Source organism: Leopardus geoffroyi, chromosome X (genome assembly GCF_018350155.1).
Source record: "Leopardus geoffroyi isolate Oge1 chromosome X, O.geoffroyi_Oge1_pat1.0, whole genome shotgun sequence".
NCBI classification, from domain to species: Eukaryota; Metazoa; Chordata; class Mammalia; order Carnivora; family Felidae; genus Leopardus; species Leopardus geoffroyi.
The window spans coordinates 84,287,682-84,310,534 of record NC_059343.1 but is presented as its reverse complement, the minus strand read 5'-3'; the positions used below and the strand labels follow the sequence as shown (position 1 = coordinate 84,310,534).

At 37.5% G+C, this 22,853-nt stretch overlaps 1 pseudogene; it reads left to right on the top strand.

Moving 5' to 3' along the window:
• Positions 1-5,511: 5,511 nt before the first annotated feature.
• On the top strand, positions 5,512-6,947 carry LOC123594774 (annotated as a pseudogene).
• Positions 6,948-22,853: the final 15,906 nt, after the last annotated feature.

Below are 22,853 nucleotides of genomic sequence, written 5' to 3'. Positions count from 1 at the left end.
ATGTGTAAAGAAAACCAGAAAAACCCATTTATGTGATTTGGGTTTTAATATCAGCAAAGCACAAAGTTTTGCTTTACAAAAGGAAAAAAATAGTAATGTTTTTATTGTCTCTTTTTGGGAGAGTTTATTAGCTCCAACTTGTCATATTGACTTATTAAATATTTACTATTGTCCTAAATCTAAATTCTGTAATTTTTTTTAACTTCAGTGTATATGAAATGGATAATTTGGTAATTCATGAATCTACATGATTCCAGAACACAAGTCTTCTTCCATTAAATATTTAATGTTAAATATTCAAGAAAGTGTTTCCCAATTGATCATAAATGTTTCCTATATACATGTCAAAAGATAATTTAGAACCATATATAAATGAATACCTAAGTAAATAGCTGAATATAACAAGTCAGATGAAATCAAAATCAATGAATTGACCAAAGATCTAGGGTTGCTTGGAGACAGGGCATGGTGAGGGAGTGGGTGGTTGGTGACTAGACACCTAAAATGTAATGTCCTGTGAATATATTTATAATATGCAAGAATATCTGATGATTATAAGGGATATTTCTATGTATCATTATAATAGGGAAAACACATAGGTATTATTTCATAAATATTCAGTCGTATAACTTACCTTTTTAATGAACACATAGAAAAAGTTTAGGCTTCTGAAATTTTCATTATAGAATGGATGAACCATGGTTACTAGGAAAGCATCTACTTTACAATCTCAAATTCCTAGGAAAACTTCTACTAACTGCATATTTTCATATTCTTCTGAGAGAACATAGAATTCATTATTATGTATACAGTTAGAAAAATATACATATTTTTTTGTAGGTGCATATTAAAAATCAGGTCTTTGTCAAGCTGATTCATTCATTGCTTTCAGACAAAAGAGGACTTCTCTAGAATGAGCCTCAAAGGCTACCATACTTCATGTAGCTACTCAAAGAATGACAGTCCAACCGCTAAACCTCTTCTCCCATGATGAGATCAAAGCAGCTTTTCTACATTTAGGTTAGTTTGTGAACCTCACAGTGATGCAGGCACGCTGAGTCTGAGAACCCAGGAGAGGATCCCACAGGACCAGACAAGAGGGACTTTGGCTTCACACAGGATAGAAATAAAATGCAAGCTATAGAAAGTGGAAAAATAGTTTATTGAATAGGGTGTGTGACAGAATAGCAGAGTGTCTGGGAGACTTGGAAAGGAAAGGAGAATGAGTCTTATCACTGCTTGGGGCTAGGGGTTTACATTAGAAATGTCTAGGGTGCATGTTTCTTCAGGAATCCACAGTAGGTTCCATTAAAAGTGAGTGTCAGGTGAACAATAGGTGTTATTCCATAAATTACCAAAGGTAAGGGTATTAAAGCCAGTGTCAGCCTAGGTTTGTTTGCAGCTAATGTCCTGGAGCATGATTGGGATTTGGCTCTTCTAAGGTGAAGAATAATGTGCTACTTATGGAAAGAGACTAAATATCACTATAATAGGCCAAAATCAAGGATAATAACTATTGTTTAATATTAAATTCTAGTAAATGACATTTTAACAAGCTCTTGGAAAATATCTGGCTCTTTAAAAAAATTTATTATATAATGTTAAAAAAAGTGGGTACCACAGAATTTGTTACAATCTCAAATTGCTAAGACAATTCACATTTCCACACCCACCTGTGGAATAATAACTACAGATTAGTGTTTATACATTAAAAATGGTTTATTTATTGCAAATGCATATGAAAGAACTACTACTTTGTCCAGCTGGACAATTGATTACAGAAAAAAAAAAAACATAACTACCATGGGCCACGAGGGCTACTACATAGCACATTGCTGCAGATGAAATGAAATTCCAACTGTTAAACCTTTCTCCCATGAGATCAAAGAAGTGTCTCTATTTTTAGGCTTCTGTGAGAACTTCAGAGGAGCTACTTATATCTATGAACTCACTTGAGCCAGGCATCATATTCCACTAGGCATGTGAGGTGTTGGTGTCTCCGGAGGACTGCTGCCCTTGAATCTGGAATAGAAGCTTCAGCAGCCATCAGAACACGGATCTCCAGAACCTGCCTCCTTCAGGCATCTAAGATGAACTGGACCACTGACATGAGGAGCTGCACAGGGAGAGACAGATCCAGCAAGCACTATGTTTTTGGGGTGTGATTATGTGCCCTCACCATGCCAGGCACTAGGTTAGTGACAATCACATTTATAAAATTGGGTCATGATCATAACAACCACATATTATAATGGACTTCTCACAGGGCCTTTTCTTCTCCTTTCCTAATATATCCCATAGCAACAAAGATGAAAAGGAGTAAGAATTGGCCTGAATTCATACAGACATTCATGATCCCACAGTAACCACAGGGCTAGGGGCTTTCTCATGTGTACCACTGAAAGTTGCGAGTTCACATCCCTATTTTAAACAGGGAGAAGCCAGGTCTCAGAGTCTTTACCTGTCTTACCTCTCATGCCACTGCCTTTAGAAGAAAGCAGCTCCAGGACACCCTTGAGTCAGGACCCACACCCCCACTCACTAGGGTCAGGAGGGATCCCAGTGGCTTTACTTAAAATACAGTCTGGGCACTGAGCCCCAAGGCATGAAAGAAGCAACTTGGAACTGGAATATTATGTATATTTATTTTATAATAAAATATACATATAAAATAACATGTATTTCCTCCTATTACATTCTCTCTGAATGCCTATATAATGCCTACTCTCTGCCTGTATATTTCACATAGGACTTAACATTTATTAAAGATCATGAAATCACTTATTAAAAATTCTCAAGTAGACCCCATCTCTAACCATCAGGTTTACAATCTTCTTTGTGTTAAAGCAAAGTCCTGTGCAGGGGAAGTGGCTACCCATGGTCCTATAGTCTATGATCCATCTGGTATTTGAGACCCATATCTCTTTATTTCAGTCTGCTGTACAGCCCACCTATCTTGATATTCTGTTATTTGTCTTTTCTCCTTTCTGGGGCTCAAAGTAAGGTGTTATTCACTGTCAAAATGGAATGTAAAAAGATCAGAAATCTTAACAAAAATAAAGAGTCAGTTATTTGAATCCTCATTCCCACCATCTTTAGGTAATTTATCCTATAAGTTAACACCACCAAAGCTTATCCATCATGTAAATATCTATGCATTCCTTTCCCTCTGCTTAATCTGTAGGATCTCTGTGAGATGTTCATTTTCAAGACATTTCTTTGTAGGTGGAAGAACACAGCAAACCATACATATATTTGCTGAAATATTATGTATCAGGTGCTTTCTAAAGTTTTGCTCATTTCTTATAATAGCTCTCTGAGGTAAATATCAATATACCCATTTTACAGATGATCAAATTCAAGCTCATTAAGGGTAACTCACCACTCCAGTGTCACACACATTTTAGAGGCAGGAATGCAGCTCTCCAAAATATGTCTTCTGAATATATTTTCCTTCAAATTATTACATTTTAAATGTTACTTTAAATGTTTCTTTATTTTTGAGAAAGAGAGCACAAGCTGGAGAGAGGCAGAGAGAGGAAGATAGAGGATCCAAAAAAGGCTCCACGCTGACAGGAGCGAGCCTGATGTGGGGCTTAAACTCATGAACTACAATATCATGACCTGAGCCAAAGTTGGATGCTGAACGGACTGAGCCACCCAGGTGCTCCACCTTTTAAATATTTTCTTAAGTTTATTTATTTATTTTTATAGAGATAGAGACAATACAAGTGGGGGAGAGACAAAGAGAGAAGGAGACAGATAATCCCAGGCAGACTTGGCGCTGCCAGCACAGAACCCAACACAGAGCTTGATCTCACAAAAACCACGAAATCAAGATATGAGCTGAAACCAAGAGTCAAACATTTAACCAAATGAGCCACTCAGGTGCCCCAACATTTTAAATATTTTTAAATAACTTTTATTTTTCACTCTGCATGATATCTGGGTATATCAACTTGTATTTCTTTATATATTGTAATATGGCATGTTTCTTTGTTTAATGTTTATTTATTTTTAAAGAGAGAGACAGAGAATGAGCAGGGGAGGAGCAGAGAGAGAGAGGGAGAGAGAGAGAGAATCCTAAGCAGGCTCTGTGCTGTCAGCATAGAACCCAAGGAGGGGCTCAATTCCACAAACCATGAGATCATGATCTGAGCTGAAATCAAGAGTTGTACACTTAACCGACTGAGGCACCCAGTCACCCCAACTTAGCATATTTCTTAAAGATTAATGAGTATGTATATTGTTATTATGTGAAATATCTGTTAATATAATTCGGCTATTTCTGTATTCATTGGTAAGATTTTATTCCATATCAAGAATATTAAGTGGGGTAGTTAGAAATTTAGTATAAAAGTACCACTAAGAGAAAACAACAGCCATCTTATATAAATAAAAAGAGTGAGCATATGAAACACATCATCTAGTATAAGAGTATATAACTTCTATGAGTTTATTATCTATGTAACATGAGTGAGCCCAAGTGATTAGACACATTGATCGTGTAAGTTAATGTAAATACACCGAACTCATCTAGTAAAACTGTTTTCAAATTACCTATTATAGGAAAATACAAAACATATGCTTCTTCCAGAGATATGCCTAACACAAAGGAATTCACATATATTAACTTTTTTTTTTAATTTTAGAGAGAGAGTGAGTATGAGTGGGGGAGAGCCTCAGCACAGAACCTGACCTGGGTTTTGATCCCATGACCCTGGGATCATGGCCTGAAATGAAATCAAGAGTTGGACACTCAACCAACTGAGGCACCCAGGCACCCTGACACAAATTTTGAAATAAAGGTATATATATCAGGAATTGCCAACAACAAGAAAAGAGGTGTTATAATCTCAGTATTTGAGAAAGTACAATTAAGGTTTAAATGGGTTTAAAAAGAAAAAAGTTAATTTTTCATGCTAATGGCTAAATTTCACAAGTATGATGTGTAATATTTATATTTATATACACAATCACATGGTAAAAGTATTCATACAGCAAAAACTACATTAAGTACAAAGGGCAACAGGAAGAAGCACACTGATAATAGATGATTCTAATACACTTTCCACAATCCATAAATGTTCAAATGGAGACACTTTTAGTCATTGTAGAGAAGACTGAAACAACATAATCCCAAATGTGGACCTTATATATAGAGATACTGAATTTTGATCTCTATTAGACAAGACACTTTTCAGAAGAACATGGAATATTCATGAAAATGGATTCTACTTGAGAGTCTTAAACAAATCTTGGGCCCAAATGGAAATACAGATTATAATTGTTGAATTTTAAAAGGATGATAATAATGAAAACAAAACATACCAGAATCTATGTACAGCAACTGTCAGAGACTTTTTGATGTATTGAATACCTAGATGAGGGGTGCCAAGTGGGCAAAATGGTTGAATGGGGTTAAAAGTACAAACTTCCAGCAAAAATAAGTCATGGAGATGTAATGTTCAGTATGGTGACTACAGTTCTATGGTAACAATATTGTCTTGCATATTTGAAAGTTAATAAGAGAGTAGGTGTTAAAAATTATAAGACACAAAATGGTATCTTTTTCAGGTTTTCTTATAATGACCACTTAAGAGTCATGCCGTAAGAAGCAACAACCTCTCCTCTTCCTCTCTGCTATCTGCTCAGCAGCTGCAAAGCAACAACCATGCGTGAGTGCACCTCCATCCAAGTTGACCAGGCTGGTGTTCAGATTGGCAACGCCTGCTGGGAGCTCCTTCAACACCTGTACCAGTGAGATGGGTGCTGGCAGGCATATGCCTAGGGCAGTGTTTGTAGACCTGGAACCCAAAGTCATTGAGGAAATTCACACTGGAACCTACCACCAGCTTTTCCACCCTGAGCAGTTCATCAGAGGCAAGGAACATGCTGGAAATAACTATGCCTGAGGGCACTACACCATTGGCAAGGAGATCCTTGACCTTGTCTTGGGCTGAATTCCAAAACTGGCTGAACCAGTGCATAGGTCTTCCAGACTTCTTGGTTTTCCACAGCTTTGGAGGGGAACCATTTCTAGGTTCACCTCCCTGCTGATGGAACATCTCTCTGTTAATTATGGCAGGAAGTTTAAGCTGGAGTTGTCAATTTACCTCCCCCCTCAGGCTTCCACAGATGTAGTTGAGCCCTACAACTCCATCCTCATTACCCGCAGCATTCTGATTGTGCCTTCATGGTAGACAATGAGGCTATCTATGACATCTGTCATAGAAACCTCAATATTGAACACCCAACCTACGATAACCTAAATAGGTTTATAGGTCAAATTATGTTCTTCATCACTGTTTCCCTCAGATTTGATGGAGCTCTGAATGTTGATCTTACAGATTCCAGACTAACATGGTGCCCTATCCCTGCATCCACTTTACTCTGGCCACATAGGTTCCCATCATCTATTCTGAGAAAGCCTACCATTAACAGCTTTCTGTAGCAGAAATCAACAATTCATGCTTTGAGCCAGCCCACCAGATGGTGAAATGTGATCCTCACCATGGTAAATACATGGGTTGTTGCCTGTTGTGTCATGGTGACATGGTTTCCAAAGATATCATTGCTGTCATTGCCACCATCAAGATCAAGTGTACCATTCAGTTAGTGTACTGTTGCTCCACTCCTTCAAAATTGTCATTAATTAATAGCCTCCCACTGTGCTACCTGGTACAGGAGACCTGTTCAATGTACAGCAAATTGTGTGCATGCTGAGCAACACCAGAGCCATTCTTGAGGTCTGGGCTGGTGTGGAGCACAAGTTTGACCTGATGTATGCCAAGAATGTCTTTGTTTACTGTAATATGAATGAAGGCATGGAGGAATGTGAGTTTTCTGAGGCCTGTGAGAACATGGCTAACCTTGACAATTATTATGAGGAAGTTTGTGTAGATTCTGCTTAAGGAGAGGGGGAAGAAAAAGGAGAGGAATACTAAAGTTAAAAATTTCACAAAGATGTTGCTTTTACAGGAAAGCCTATATGTATTTTTAGGCTCCATGCACTGGAAAGAACAAAAACAATGGCCAATCCAGTAACAATGAGCACCTCTAGGTCCCAGATTGAACTGTCTAAAAACATGTTCCCCTAAGAGGAACTAGTCTTCCTTGGAAAAATGTCTAATTCTGGGACTTTGTAGGGATTGCACCAGGTGAGTTTGGACCAAATGCTTATACCAGAAAACATATCAAAGACACAAATCCCAACCCAAAGGGGATTCCATAGGCCAAAGACAGAACAATTTCAACATCATAGTTATTAATGACTGCAATAGATCCCAAACTCAAATATATAAACATCTAGAGCTCATGAGGACACTTTAAAGGAAAACAAAAAACAAATGAAACCAACTCAATATTCATCTTTGGAGGATATCAGTGAAATATGACATCGTTTTGAAAAGTGGAAATAGTGCAAAAGTAAGCATTCATTCTTCCTTTCCGTATAGATCAAGTAACCACTTAATTAAGGGGTAGTTTGTTGTATAGAAGAATTCTAGCTAATAAATGCAGAAGAGATTATAGAATTGAAACATCACCCCTTGTATCTGTTAATGAAATGTAGATCTAGGTATTAATATTTAAGAGGATCCAAAAAACCTGAGTGAAAGGCAGGTGGGAAATTTCATAGTGAATGGATCAGGTTGAAAACATCTGAACCCAAGGATACATCGCAAAGACAGAGGAGGCAAGACAGCAAGACACAATGATGCTCATGATATAACACTACAAGAAATTAAACAGCACATCTGAGATACTCTTTCTTAAAAACCAGAATCTGAGCAGGACTCTGTATCTAATTACCAACTTGAAGGAAACAAGAGGGACCAGAGGAACAGAATATACAACACAATAGAGATACAATCACATAATCAAGAATGCAATACCATGGGGCAGAGATCCAGTTTGTGAAGTTAATCAGTGGAACATGAAAATGATAAGAGGACGTTTAGAAGAAAAGAGACCTAAGAGCTGACATCAATTTATATAAAACCACAATGAGATATCACCAAAGGCTGTAAGAACCAAATGAAAAAGATGAAAAATGCTAAATTGTCTAAGGTACAGTAACCGTATTGTTGTCCTTTTGCTTTTATAATTATCATCTTCTCACTTTTCTTTAAAAAATACCCTCCACCCATGCAAAAATGCTTACTGAAGCATATTTTTCACTGTTAACACAAATTCAACGGAGTGAATGTTAAGATTTAACTGGCTTTGTTAAGCAATTCATCAATCAGAGGGCATTCTATCTAGCAAGTAGAGGGGCCCCAGAAAGCTAGAGGACCAGAAAGGGTTTTAATGGAAGTACAAATTAGTCGTAAGCAGAAAAAAAGGATTTGGGTGAGGTCACCTCCCTTTGGAAGAAAAGGGTCTTATTAGATTATCTTCTCTTCCTTTGGGTGATTGGATGGTTCACGTGACACATTGCAGTATTGGTGCTGACCAGAAAATTCCTGATTGACCAGTTTAAATGACATTTCTGGGAAGGTTGAAAATGTAATTATGTTAGGTGCTAAGCTGAAGTTTGGTGACTTGGTTTAGCATTGAGTGATTCTACATTAAGCCTGTGGTTTTCTTTTTGACACCACTGAAAGAGATATGGATCAGCCTAATATCATTCACTGTTGGCTAATGAAGTTCAACCAATGTCTCTTTCTTCTTTCTAAGTTTACTGGTTAGGAGTGTGGGCTCTGGAAACAGAGAAGGGCTAAACCCTAGTTCTCCACTTACAAACAGTGTGAGTTTGATAACTTTTACTTCACATTACAGTCACCCAATTTCCTTACCTGCAAAATTTCATTGATACAGTACTAATTGGAGAAGAAAAAAGTTTAAAGCAAAACTGCATACGCATTTTGGTTTTCACAAGGATGAATAGTCAAAAGTCATATAACTTTTACAATGCTACTGAAGTGACAGTGGGAATCCTGGGAGAGTTAAAGAACTTCTATGTGCCTCAGTTTCATATTCTATAAAATGGGGAAAACAGTTGGCCCTTCCTCATGTCATTTTGAGAATTTGTTGAACTAATGCATGAACTCACTTAGAACAGTACAGGGCACATAATAATAACTCAATAAATACCATATGTTTTTATAAATATATGCAAGTTCAGATTCTTTTGGTTTAGCTTAAAAATGTTTTTGTATGCTTTTAATACAGCTTCATAATCTTGCAAGTAAATCCTATTCGTCAACTGATGCATGTGTTTATTATTATTTTTTTTTTGATACGTGTTTTAAATCACTGCCACTATAACCATCATTGGATACCTAACTATGTAACATGAAATATTTCAAAAGTGCTTGGAACAACCTATGTCAGGAAAAATCACCACCATTTCTGTACATGGCCAAAGAAAAATCCGAGGGGCTCATCCTGGATTCAGTCTTATTCTCACATACCCTAATCCACAGACACTACAGATTCTGTGTAACTTCCAACAAACCTTGTTTAGGGCCAACCATGTCCACTGCACATTCCTGCAGTGCTAGGCTGTTGCTTCCTTGCTCTTCCTCTGGACTTCTGCAGGATTCTCCTAATGGTTATTTCCCAATGGTTATGCCCTTCAACCTCATCTACCATTTGCACTTTGCCTGCCAGGTTTCAGCCACTCCAGCTCATTTCCCAATGGAAAAAACTGGTCCCATGAAAAGGCCATCCCATGCCTGTTTTCCTCTTGTTGTCCAGGGCTCACTGATAGCCCCATTTATAAAAATCCTCATCCCCACCTTTTCCTCCTCAATGGATTCCTTTATTGTCTTTAAAGCACTCATTTCCATATTCAATTGTCCTACTTATTGATTGCTAACCTGCTTATTGCCAGTTTTCCCAAGCAGAAACAAAGTGCCAAAGACACTGCCTTGTCTTGTTCAAGGTGTGGCATCCTCAGCAACTAATTCAGTGACAGTTGTGGGTTGAATTAAGTCATTCCAAAAAATAGAAGTTGAAGTCTTAATGCCCAGTTCCTCACAAAGTAACTTTATGTGAAACTATGGATGTTGAGGATGTAATTACGTAAGATGAAGTTATAATAAAGTAGGGTGTGTCCCTAAACCAATGTGACTGGTGTCCTTATAAGAAAACACCATGTGAAGACAGAACAAGGATAACACCATATGACAGTGAAGGCAGTGATTGGAGTAATAGCAAGCCAAGAAATGCAGAGATTGCCAGCAAACCAGCAGAAGCTAGGAAGAAACATGGATACAGTCCTTGAAGGGATTCTGAGGGAGCATTGCCCTAGAAACACCTTGATTTCAGGGGTTTAGTCTCCAGAACTGTGAGACAATGAATTTCTATGGATTAAGCCACCCAATTTGTGATACTTTGTTATGTGAGCCTTAGTAAAATACTGCAGTGTCTCCCATATCAACCACTGAGTAAGTATGATTGAAGAGAAAGGAATGTTCACTTTTTAAAAGTTTATTAATTTATTTTTGAGAAAGCGTAAGTTGGGTGGGGCAAAGAGAGGGAGGGAGAGGGAGAAAATCCCAAGCAGGTTCTGCACTGACAGTGTGGGGCTTGAACCCACGAACCATGAGATCATGACCTGAGCCCAAGTCAGAAGCTTTAAGCATCTGAGCCACTCAGGCACTCAAGAATTGTTCACTTTTGATCCAGATAGAGCAGATACAGATATTTAAGGGCCAGTTGTAGCAAAAAATTAATACCAAAATGAGGCATTAAATGATCCCACATTTTAATGTTTATTTATTTTTGAAAGACAGAGAGAGAGAAAGCATGAGTGGGGAAGGGGCAGAGAGAGATGGAGACAGAATCTGAAGCCAGCTCAGGCTGACAGCAGTGAGCTCCTTGAAGGGCTTGAACTCACAAACTGTGAGATCATGACCTGAGCCAAAGTTAGACACTTGATGGAAGAGCCACCCAGGTGCCCCAAGAAACCCACATTTTAAGAACACCTTGTTGCACATCTATAGTAGTGCTTTTAAATGTTGAAAAAAAATACCATAATACACAGGAGAAATCATTCAAAATGTAGACACTCCCACCCCATCTCCCTATTGTTCGTACAACAGACCTAGGCTGGCCCATGTATCTGCTACATTAACAAGAACACTCTGCTGATTTTTTTTTATTTAAAAAGCTCTATATTTAGAAGACCAACATATGACACTATGAGTCTTTATAATAATATGTTTCTAAAGAAAATTATTTTTATATACATTTTCTTTTATGCTTATATAATGAATCTAGTCCATTTAAACCGAATGTGATTTCTTTCTTTTTTTTTAATTCAATTTAAGTAAAACTAACATACAGTGCTATATTAGTTTCTGGTGTACAATGTAATGATTCAACAAGTCTCATTACTCATTCTCATTACTCAGCACTCACCATAGTAAGTGAACTCTTAATCGCCTTCACCTATTTCACCAATTCCCCCACTCACCTCCCCTCTTGCAACCACCAACTTGTTCTCTATATTTAAGAGTCTGTTTTGTTGTTGTTGTTGTTGTTGTTGTTGTTGTTGGCATCTCCACTGTCCATGACACAGGACACAACCACTAAGATACTTCTCTGATGCCCCAGACTCTCTCAGTCACTCTTCCACCCCTGTTTTCTGCCCTGCAGAATGTTTACACACCTGCCAACTGCCAAGTCCCACCACTTCCTCCTGGTGTTTCATGCTCTGCAGGCCCAGTACTATATGTTTTCACAATCTTTTTTACATCTACAAGGTTTTTTTCATACAGAATTAAAATCATTATGTTTACTGCAAAGCCTGGGTTTAAGAGATTGTTAGTATTTTTTACTCTTTGTAGACACTTCTTAGGAAAGAAGATTTAAGACGGTTGTTGTTTGGTGCCACCTTTTGTCAAAACTTGAACTGCAGAATAAACATTTCTCAGCAGAAAAGTAAGAATGAATACCTGTGACACAAATCCACCAGATAGAACTTTCTGAAAGTCAACATGGAAAGGGGGGGGGATTTCGTGGGTACAGCATATTAATGGGTTTCCTGTGCACAGTCCATATAATTGTATGATGTATGGTCTTTTTCATATTTAGCTTCTTTCACTTGGCTTAACATTTTCAAGGTTCATCTCTATTGCAGCATGTGTCAGTAATTTATTCCAATTTTGTCAAATAACATTCTACATTAAATTTATTCATTCATTCATTCATTCATTCACTCAGTGGTAGACATTTAGGTTGTTTTCACTTTTGGCTCTTATGAATAATGATCACATAAATAAATATACTAGTTTTTTTTAAGTTTTTATTTTAATTCCAGTTAGGTAACATACACTGTTATATTAGATTCAGGTGTATAATATAGTGTTTCAACTATTCTGTACTTCACCTAGTGCTCATCACAATTGCACTACTTAATCCCCATCACTTATTTCACCCACCCAGCCCCACGTCCCTTCTGAAAACCTTCAGTTTGTTTTCTATAGTTAAGAGTGTGTTTCTTGATTTCTCTTTCTCTAATTTTCTCCTTTGTTCATTTGTTTCTTAAATTCCACATATTAGTGAAATCATATGGTATTTGTCTTTCGTTGACAGAGTTATTTCACTTAGGATTATAATCTCTAACTCCATCCAGATTGTTGCAAATGACAAGTTCCTTTTTTTCATTTAACATTTTTATTTAAATTCTAGTTAGTTAACATACAGGGTATAGGGCAATATTGGTTTCAGGAATAGAATTTAGTGACTCATCATTTACATATACCAACCAATGCTCATCACAAGTGCCCTCCTTAATACTCATCACCCATTTAACCAATTCTCCTCCCACCTCCATCAATCCACAGTTTGTTCTCTATAGTTAAGAGTGTCTTATGGTTTGCTTTCCTCTGTTTTTTTCACTTCCCCTATCTTCAACTGTTTTGTTTCCTTAATTCCACATATGACTGAAATCCTATGACATTTGTCTTTCTCTGACTTATTTTGCTTAGCATAATACACTCTAGCTCCACCCATGTCATAGCAAATCCAAACTTTCATTCTTTTGATGGCTGAGTAATATTCGATTGTGTATGTATATATACAACTTCTTGTTTTATCCATTCATCATTTGATGAACATTTGGGCTCTTTCCATACTTTGGTTATTGTTTATAATACTGCTCTAAACATTAGGGTGCATGTGTCCCTTTTAATCAGTATTTTTGTATCCTTTGGGTAAATACGAAGTAGTGCAATTGGGTAAATATGTAGTAGTGTAATACTGTTCCCCAGAGAGGTTGCACCAGTTTGCATTCCACCAGCAGTGCAAGTATGTTCCCCTTTATCCACATCTTCACCAACACCCGTTTTTTGTATTTGTTGTTAATTTTAGCCATTATGACAGGTGTGAGGTGGTATCTCATTGTGGTTTTGATTTGTATTTCCCTTATGATTGATGTTGAGCATCTGTTCATGTGCCTGTTAGCCATGTGATGTCTTCTTTGGCAAAGTGTCTATTCATATCCTCTACACATTTCTTAACTGTGTTGTTTGTTTTTTGGGTGTTGAGTTTGATAAGTTTTTTATAGATTTTGGATACTAACCCTTTATCCGATATGTCATTTGCAAATATCTTCTCCCATTCTTTAGGTGCCTATTAGTTGTGTTGTTTCCTTCACTGTGCATAAAGAATATTTTATCTTGATAAGTCACAATTGTTCATTTTTGCTTTTGTTTTCCTTGCTTCCAGAGATGTTTCTCACAATTAGTTGCTACAGCTGTGGTCAAAAAAGTTGTTGCCTGTGTTCTTCTCTAGGATTTTGATGGTTTCCTGTCTCACATTTAGGTCTTTCATCACAAATGGCAAGTTTCATTTTTTTTATGGTTGAATAATATAACATTGCATATTTATACTACATTTTCTTTACCCATTCATCTATTGATTGACACTTCAGCTCATACCATATCCTGGATATTGTACATAATGCTGCTATAAACATAAGGGTGCATGTATCCCCTTGAATTAGTGTTCTTGTATTCATTGGGTAAAGAGTGAAGGTGCTGGATCATAGGATAGTTCTTGTTTTAATTTTTTGAGAAATACCTATACTGTTTTCAACAGTGGCTGCATTAGTTTGCATTCCCACAAACAATGATTGAGAATTCCTTTGTCTACACATCCTCAACAGCACCTGTTGTTTTTTGTTTTTCATTTTTGACATTTTTTATAAGTGTCAGGTTATATCTTATTGTTGTTTTGATTTTATTTTCCCTTATGATGAGTGATGATAAGCATCTTTTCATGTGTTTGTTTGCAGTCTGTGTGTCTGCATTGGAAGGCAGCTATGCTCACCACTATACCACCAATTCTTCACTGTGTGTCTGCATTGGAGAAGTGTCTGCTCATGTCTTCTACTCATTTTTAATTGGATTATTTGTTTTTTTGGGGATTGAGTTGTATCAGTTCTATATATATTTTGGATATTAACTCTTAATCAGGCATGTAATTTGCAAATATATTCTCCCATTCACTAGGTTGTCTTTTAGTTTTGTCAATTGTTTCCTTCTCTGTGCAGAAGTTTGTTTGTTTTTAAATTTTAATATATTCTGAATCGCTTATTATTTCTTTTGTATCCCTTGCGTTGGGAAACCTATCTAGAAAAAAAAAGTTGCTACAGGTGATGTCAGAGAAGTTACTGCCCATGCCCTCTTCTAGGATTTTTATGATTTCAAGTCTCACATTTAGTTTTTTAATACATTTTGAATGTATTTTTGTGTATAGTGTAAGAAAATGATCTAGAAGGTGGCAGAGCAGCATGGAAATTCTTGGCTTCTCCCCTCCCTGAAATGCAGCTAGATCAGCACTAAACTATTTTGCACACTTAGGAAATTGATCTGAGTATTAACACAACAATCTGCATAACTTGAGCCACAGAACTCAGCAGATATGTTGTGTGGAGAAGTGAACTGGAAGAGGGAAAAGCCCGGAGGTTAGGGAGCTGTTTTTGTGGAGAGGACAGAGAAAGGGTGGGAGAGTGTGGTACATCGGGAGAGTATAGGAACAGCACTCTCCCAAAAGTAGCTGGAGAGAAAGAGAAAGAGTGGGAACATGCACATGGTTCTGAACAAGAAATCTGTTCCCCCAAAACATTGGGGGAAAGGAGAGGGTTTCAATACCATTAGGCCTCTATAAACAGGGGAGCACAGAGTTGGAAATTCCAGAGTTCAATACCTGGCTGTGCTCTGGTGGGAAGGAAGGGAGAATCCCCAGGAGTAGGCAGTGAGGTCTGAGGGGTCCTTGAGCCACATGGAGAGAAGTGGTTCCCCTGCTTAGAGGGCATTTGGTAGATGCCATTTGGCCTTCCCACAGACAAAGGTCCCAGCAGACCCCAGAGAACAGCCACGTTTGCTGGTGTTGCAAAAAAACTCCAGAATGAGGTGAAAACTGGTGCCAGATATGTATTGTGATGTGCCATAATTACTGAAACTTTGCCACTGTGTGATCACACAAACTTTATATGGGGCAAGCAGGCACCCAGTCAGTGTTCAACAAGACCCTCCCCCAGAGGGTCAGAGCACGTCCAAGCTGCAGGGTTTTCAAAAGTGAGGAATTTGGAAACACAGCCCCATCTGAGGTAAAATTCAGGAGGAAGGAGCTGCCTGGCACAATGACAACTTGGACATGGACAGTGTAGAAGCAGGGAGTTGGTGGAAGCCTGAGACAAAGGAGGGATGCTTGACTGCAGGTTGGTGGGAGCTCAGAGTTCCTGTGCCAGAAACTAGGAAGCTGGGCAATGCCATGTTCACCTCTCCAACACATGCACATACACGTGAGTGCACATGCATGCCACACAGATCCACACAGTAAGATAAGCAGGATCACCTAGTGGAGAATGGAACCATTACACCAAGCCCCATCCAACTGTACCCTCCAAGTACAAGCCCTAGAGGACCAACACAAGTCTGTCTGCTTAGTGTCCACACTATAGAGTGATTCATAGTTTAAGTTCTAGGGGAAACTGGATATAACTTCATTTGAGTTTCATTCTGTTTTCTGTTTCATCTATTCCTTTATTTCTTTTTTTTTGCTTTTGTTTAAATTATTTATTTCTTTTTCTTTTTGTCCTTTCTTTTCTTGGATACAGAAAGAGAAAAATTTATTTTTATTTTTATTTTTAAATTTTTTCAAAAAATCTTTTTACTATGTTTTTTATTGTTTTGTAAATTTTTAAAATTCTATTACACTTTCGTCATTTTATTTTATTCTATTTTACTGTATACATTAAAAAATTTTTAAGCCTTTTCTTACTTTTTCTTTCTTTTTTTCTTTTCTTTCCCTTTTCCCCCTATTCTATCAAGCTTCTTTCAACAATCAGACCAAAGCACACCTAGGATTTAGCTTCCTTTACCTGATTTTATGTGTTGTTTTAATTTTTTTAATTTTTAATTTTTATTTATTTTATTAATTCTTTTCTTCCTCCAAAATGACAAAATGAAGGAGTTCACCCCAAAAGAAAGAACAGTAAGAAATGGCAGCCAGGGGCTTAATCAACACATATATAAGCAAGATGTCTGAACTAGAATTTAGAATCATGATGATAGGACTACTAGCTGAGGTTGAAAAAAGCATTCAATCCCTTTCTGTGGAGGAAAAAGAAATAAAACATAGGAAGAAATTAAATATGCTATAACCAAGACATAATCTCAAATGGATATCCACAGTGGCAAGGATGGATGAAACAGAGCATGAATCAGCGATATAGAAGAAAAATTATGGAGAATAATGAAGCAGAAAAAAGATGGAAACCAAGGCAAAAGATCACAAAACCAGAATTAGAGAACTCAGTGGCTTATTAAAAATGAATAACATCCAAATCTGAAGAGTCCTAGAAGATGAAGAGAGAAAAAAAGGGTAGAAGGCTTATGTGAACAAATTATAGTGGAAAACATTCCTAATCTGGGGAAAGACAGACATCAAATTCTAAGAAGCACAGAGAACTCCCATTAGATGCAAAAAAAAAAAAAAAAAGACCATTAACAAGACATGCCATAGTGAAATTCACAAAATACACAGACAAAGCATACCATAGTGAAATTCACAAAATAAAAAGACAAAAAAAGAATTATGAAAGCAGCAAGGGAAAGAGTCCTTAACCTATAAGGGAAGACACATCAGGTTTGCAGCAGACCTATCCATAGAAACTTGACAGGCCAGAAAGGAGTGGCAGGATATATTCATGTGCTGAATCAGAAAAATATGTGGCCAAGAATTCTTTATCCAAAAAGTCTATCATTCAAAATGGAAGGAGAGATAAAGAGTTTTCCAGACAAACAAAAACTAAAGGAGTTTGTGACCACTAAACCACCCCTACATGAAATTTTAAGGGGGACACTCTGAGGGGGGAAACGATGAAACAAAACAAAAAAAGACTAGGAAAAAAACAGAGAACACCACCAGAAACTCCAACTCTACAGGCAATACCATGGCAATAAATTCATATCTTTCAGTACTCACTCTAAATGTCAATGGACTAAACATTCCAATAAAAATACATAGGGTATCAGAATGGATAAAAAACCCCAAGATCCATCTATATGCTGTTTACAAGAGACTCATTTTAGACCTAAAGCTACCTTTAGATTGAAAATAAGGGGATGGGGGCGCCTGGGTGGCGCAGTCGGTTAAGCGTCCGACTTCAGCCAGGTCATGATCTCGCAGTCCGTGAGTTCGAGCCCCGCATCAGGCTCTGGGCTGATGGCTCAGAGCCTGGAGCCTGTTTCCAATTCTGTGTCTCCCTCTCTCTCTGCCCCTCCCCCGTTCATGCTCTGTCTCTCTCTGTCCCAAAAATAAATAAAAACGTTGAAAAAAAAATTAAAAAAAAAGAAAAAAAAGAAAATAAGGGGATGGAGAACCATCTATCATGCTAATGGTCACCAAAAGAAATCTGGAGTAGCCATGTTTATATCATACAAACTAGATTTTAAAATAAAGACTGTAACAAGAGATGAAGAAGGGCATTATATCATAATTAAGAGTTCTATCTACCAAGATCTATAAATTGTAATCATTTATGCTCCCAAGGTGGACACCCCAAAATATATAAATCAACTGATTACAAACATACAGAAACTCATTGATAATAATACTATTAGTAGGGGACTTCAATACCCCACTTACAACAATGGACAGATCATCTAAACAGAAAATCAACAAGGAATCAATGGCTTAGAATGACTCACTGGATCGGATGGACTTAACAGACATATACAGAACATTTCATCCTAAAGAAACAGGATACATATTCATCTTGAGTACACATGGAACATTCTCTAGAATAGATCACATACTGGGACACGGATCAGCCCTCAACAAGTACAAAAATGATCGAGATCATACCTTGCATATTTCCAGACCACAACACTATGAAACTTGAAATCAGCCACAAGAAAAAAATTTGGAAAGACCACGAATACTTGGAGATTAAAGGACATCCTGCTAAAGAATGAATGCGGAAACCAAGAAATTAAAGAGGAAATTAAAAAGTATATGAAAGCCAATGAAAATGATAACATAGGAGCGCCTGGGTGGCTCAGTCAATTAAGTGTCTGACTTCAGCTCAGGTCATGATCTCACGGTTCATGGGTTCGAGCCCTGCAACGGGTTCTGTGCTGACAGCTCAGAGCCTGGAGTCTGCTTCAGATTCTATGTCTCCCTCTCTGCCCCTCCCCTGCTCACACACACACACACACACACACACACACACACACACACCCTCTCTCTCTCAAAAATAAATAAATATTAAAAAAATAGAAAGAAAATGATAACACGACCCCCTGAAACCTCTGGGATGCAGCAAAGGCAGTCATAAGAAGGAAGTATATAGCAGTCCAGGTCTTTCTAAAGAAAGAAGAAAGGTCTCAGATACACAACCTAAACTTACATCTCAAAGATCTGGAAAAAGAATAGCAAATAAAACCCCAAACCCACAGAAGACAGGAAATAATAAAGATTAGAGCAGAAATCAATGCTATCAAAATCAAAAAAAGAGTAGAACAGATGAATGAAATCAGGAGCTGGTTCTTTGAAACAATTCATAAAATAGATAAATCCCTTGGAAGATTGATCAAAAAGAAAAAAAGAAAGGCCCCAAATAAAATAAAATCAAGAATGAAAGAGGAGAGATCACAACCAACACAGCAGAAATAAAAACAATAATAAGGGAATATTATGGGCAATTATATGCCAATAAAATGGGCAATCTGGAAGAAATGGACAAATTTCTAGAAACATATACACTACCAAAACTGAAACAGGAAGAAATATAAAATTTGAACAGACCCATAACCAGTAAAGAAATCAAATTAGTAATCAAAAATCTCCCCAAGAAAACAAGAGTCCAGGGCCGGATCACTTTCCAGGGGAATTCTATCAAACATTTAAGGAAGAGTTAACACCTATTCTTTTGAAGCTGTTCCAAAAAATAGGAATGGAAAGAAAACTTCCAAACTCATTCTATGAGGCCAGCATTACCTTGATTCAAAATGGATGTAAAAATTCTCAACACAATACTAGCCAACCATATGCAACAATACATGAAAAGAACTATTCACCATGATCAAGTAAGATTTATACCTGGGATGCATGGCTGGCTCAATATCCACAAATCAATCAATGTGATACATCACATTAATAAAATAAAGAATCAGAATCACATGATCCTCTCAATAGATGCAGAGAAAGCATTTGTCAAAATACAGCATCCTTTCTTGATAAAAACCCTCAAGCAAGTAGGGATAGATGGATCATACTTCAAGATCATAAAAGCCACATACTAATGACCCACCATTAATACCATCCTCAAAGGGGAAAACCTGAGAGCTTTCCCCCTAAGGTCAAGAACACAACAAAGATGTCCACTCTCACTACTGTTATTCACCATCGTGTTGGAAATCCTAGCCTCAGCAATCAGATAACACAAAGAAATAAAAGGCATCCAAATGGGCAAGGAGGGAGTGAAACTTTCACTCTTCACAGATGACATGATACTCTATGTGGAAAACCCAAAATATCCTCCCCCCCCACACAACTGCTAGAAATGATCCATGAATTCAGCAAAGTCAGAGTATATAAAATCAATGCACAAAAATCGGTTGCATTTCTATATACCAATAGTGAAGCAACAGAAAGAGAAATCAAGAAATCTATCCCATTTACAATTGCACCCATTACAGTAAAATACCTAGGAAAAACACCTAACCAAATAGGTGAAAAATCTATACACTGAATACTATGAAAAGCTTCTGGAGGAAATTGAAGAAGACACACCTACACAAAAATGAAAAATATCCCATGCTTATGGATTGGAAGAAAAAATATTGTTAAAATGTCAATACTACCCAAAGCAATCTACATATTCAATGCAATCCCTATCAAAATTATACCAGCATTCTTCACATAGCTAAAACAAACAATCCTTAAATTTGTATGGAACCAGAAAAGACCCCGAATAGCCAAAGCAATCCTGAAAAAGAACACCAAAGCTAGAGACGTCACAATTCCAGATTTCAAGATGTATTACAAAGCTCTAATCATCAAAACAGTATGGTACTGGCACAAAAACAGACACATTGTTGAATGGAACAGAATAGAGAACCCAGAAATGGACCCACAAATGTATGGCCCACTTATCATTGACAAATCAGGGAAGAATATCCAATAAAATACAGTCTGTTCAGCAAATGGTGTTGGAAAAATTGGACAGCAACATGCAGAAGAATGAACCTGGAACACTTTCTTACACTATACACAAAAATCAAATCAAAATGGATGAAAGACCTAAATGTAAGACAGGAAGCCATCAAAATCCTAGAGGAGAAAGCAGACAAAAAAACTCTTTGACCTCATCCACAGCAACTTCCTACTCAACATGTCTCCAGAAGCAAGGGAAACAAAAACAAAAATGAACTATTGGGACCTCATCAAGATTAAAAAACAAACAAACAAAAAAACACTTCTGCAGAAAAGGAAACAATCAACAAAACTAAAAAGCAACATATGGAATGGGAGAAGATATTTGCAAATGACATATGAGTTAAAGGGTTAGTATCCAAAATCTATAAGTACAGTATCAAACTAGTCATGCAAGAAAACAAAAAATCCGGTGTAGAAATGAACAGCAGACATGAATGAACACTTTCCCAAAGAAGACATCCAGATGGCTAACAGGCACATGAAAACATGCCAACATTACTCACCATCAGGGAAACACAAATCAAAACTGCAATGAGATACCATCTCGCACCTATCAGAATGGCTGAAATTAACAACTCAAGCAACAACAGATGTTGGCGAGGATTCAGAGAAAGCAGAACCCTTTTGCACTGCTTGTGGGAATGCAAACTGGTGCAGCCACTCTGGAAAACAGTATGGAGGTTGGTCAAAAAATTAAAAATAGAACAATCTTGCGACCCAGAATTTGCACTACTAGGTATTTATCCAAAGGATACAGGAGCAATTATTTGTTTTTGTTTTTTGTTTTTTTTTTTTAAATTTTTTTTCAACGTTTATTTATTTTTGGGGGGACAGAGAGAGACAGAGCATGAACGGGGGAGGGGCAGAGAGAGAGGGAGACACAGAATCGGAAACAGGCTCCAGGCTCTGAGCCATCAGCCCAGAGCCCCACACGGGGCTTGAACTCACGGACCGCGAGATCGTGACCTGGCTGAAGTCGGACACTTAACCGACTGCGCCACCCAGGCGCCCCAGGAGCGATTATTTGAAGGGGCACATGCACACCAATGTATATAGTGGTGCTATCGACAATAGCCAAATTATGGAAAGACCCCAAATGTCCATTGACTGATGAATGGATAAAGAAGTGATACACACACACACACACACACACACACACACACACACACAATGGGATGTTACTGGGTGATGAAAAGGAATGAATCTTTCCATTTGCAACAACATGGATGGAACTAGAGTGTATTATGCTAAGCAAAATTAGTCGATCAGAGAAAGACAAATTTCATGTGACTTCACTCATATGTGGAATTTAAGATACAAAACAGATGAGGGGCACCTGGGTAGCTCAGTTGGTTAAGTCTCCAACTTCAGCTCAGTTCATGATCTCACAGTTTGTGAGTTCAAGCCCCATGTCGGGCTCTGTGCTAATAGCTTGGAGGCTGAAGCCTGCTTCAGATTCTGTGTCTCCCTCCCTCTGCCCCTCCCCCACTCACACTCTGTCTCTGTCTCTCAAAAATGAATAAACATTATTTTTTTTCAAAAGATACAAAACAGATGAACATAAGGGAAGGGAAACAAAAATATATAAAAACACAGAGAGGGACAAAACATAAGAGATTCTTAAATACAGAGAACGAACTGAGGGTTGCTGGAGGGGTTTTGAGTAGAGAGATGAGCTAAATGGGCAAGGGGCATTAAGGAGGACACTTGCTGGGATGAGTACTGGCTGTTACATATAGGGGGTGAATCACTGGATTCCACTCCTGAAATCATTATTGCACTATATGCTAACTAACTTGGATGTAAACTAAAAATTAATTAACTTAAAATAATTGGTCCAGTTTCATTCTTTTGCATGTTGCTGTCCAGTTTTTCCAACACCATTTGTTGAAAAGATTTTTTTTTCCATTGGGTATTCTTTCCTGCTTTGTCAAACACTAAATGACCATATTGTTATGGTTTCATTTCTGGGTTTTCTATTCAGTTCCATTGATCTATGTGTCTATATTACTGGCAGTACCATACTGTTTTGATTCCTACAGCTTTGTAATATAACTTTAGTCTGGAATTATGATGTCATAAGCATTCCTTTTCTTTTTCAAGGTTGCCTTGGCTATTTGTTTTTTTGTGTGTGTGTGGTTCCACACAAATTGTTTGTTTTAGTTCTGTGA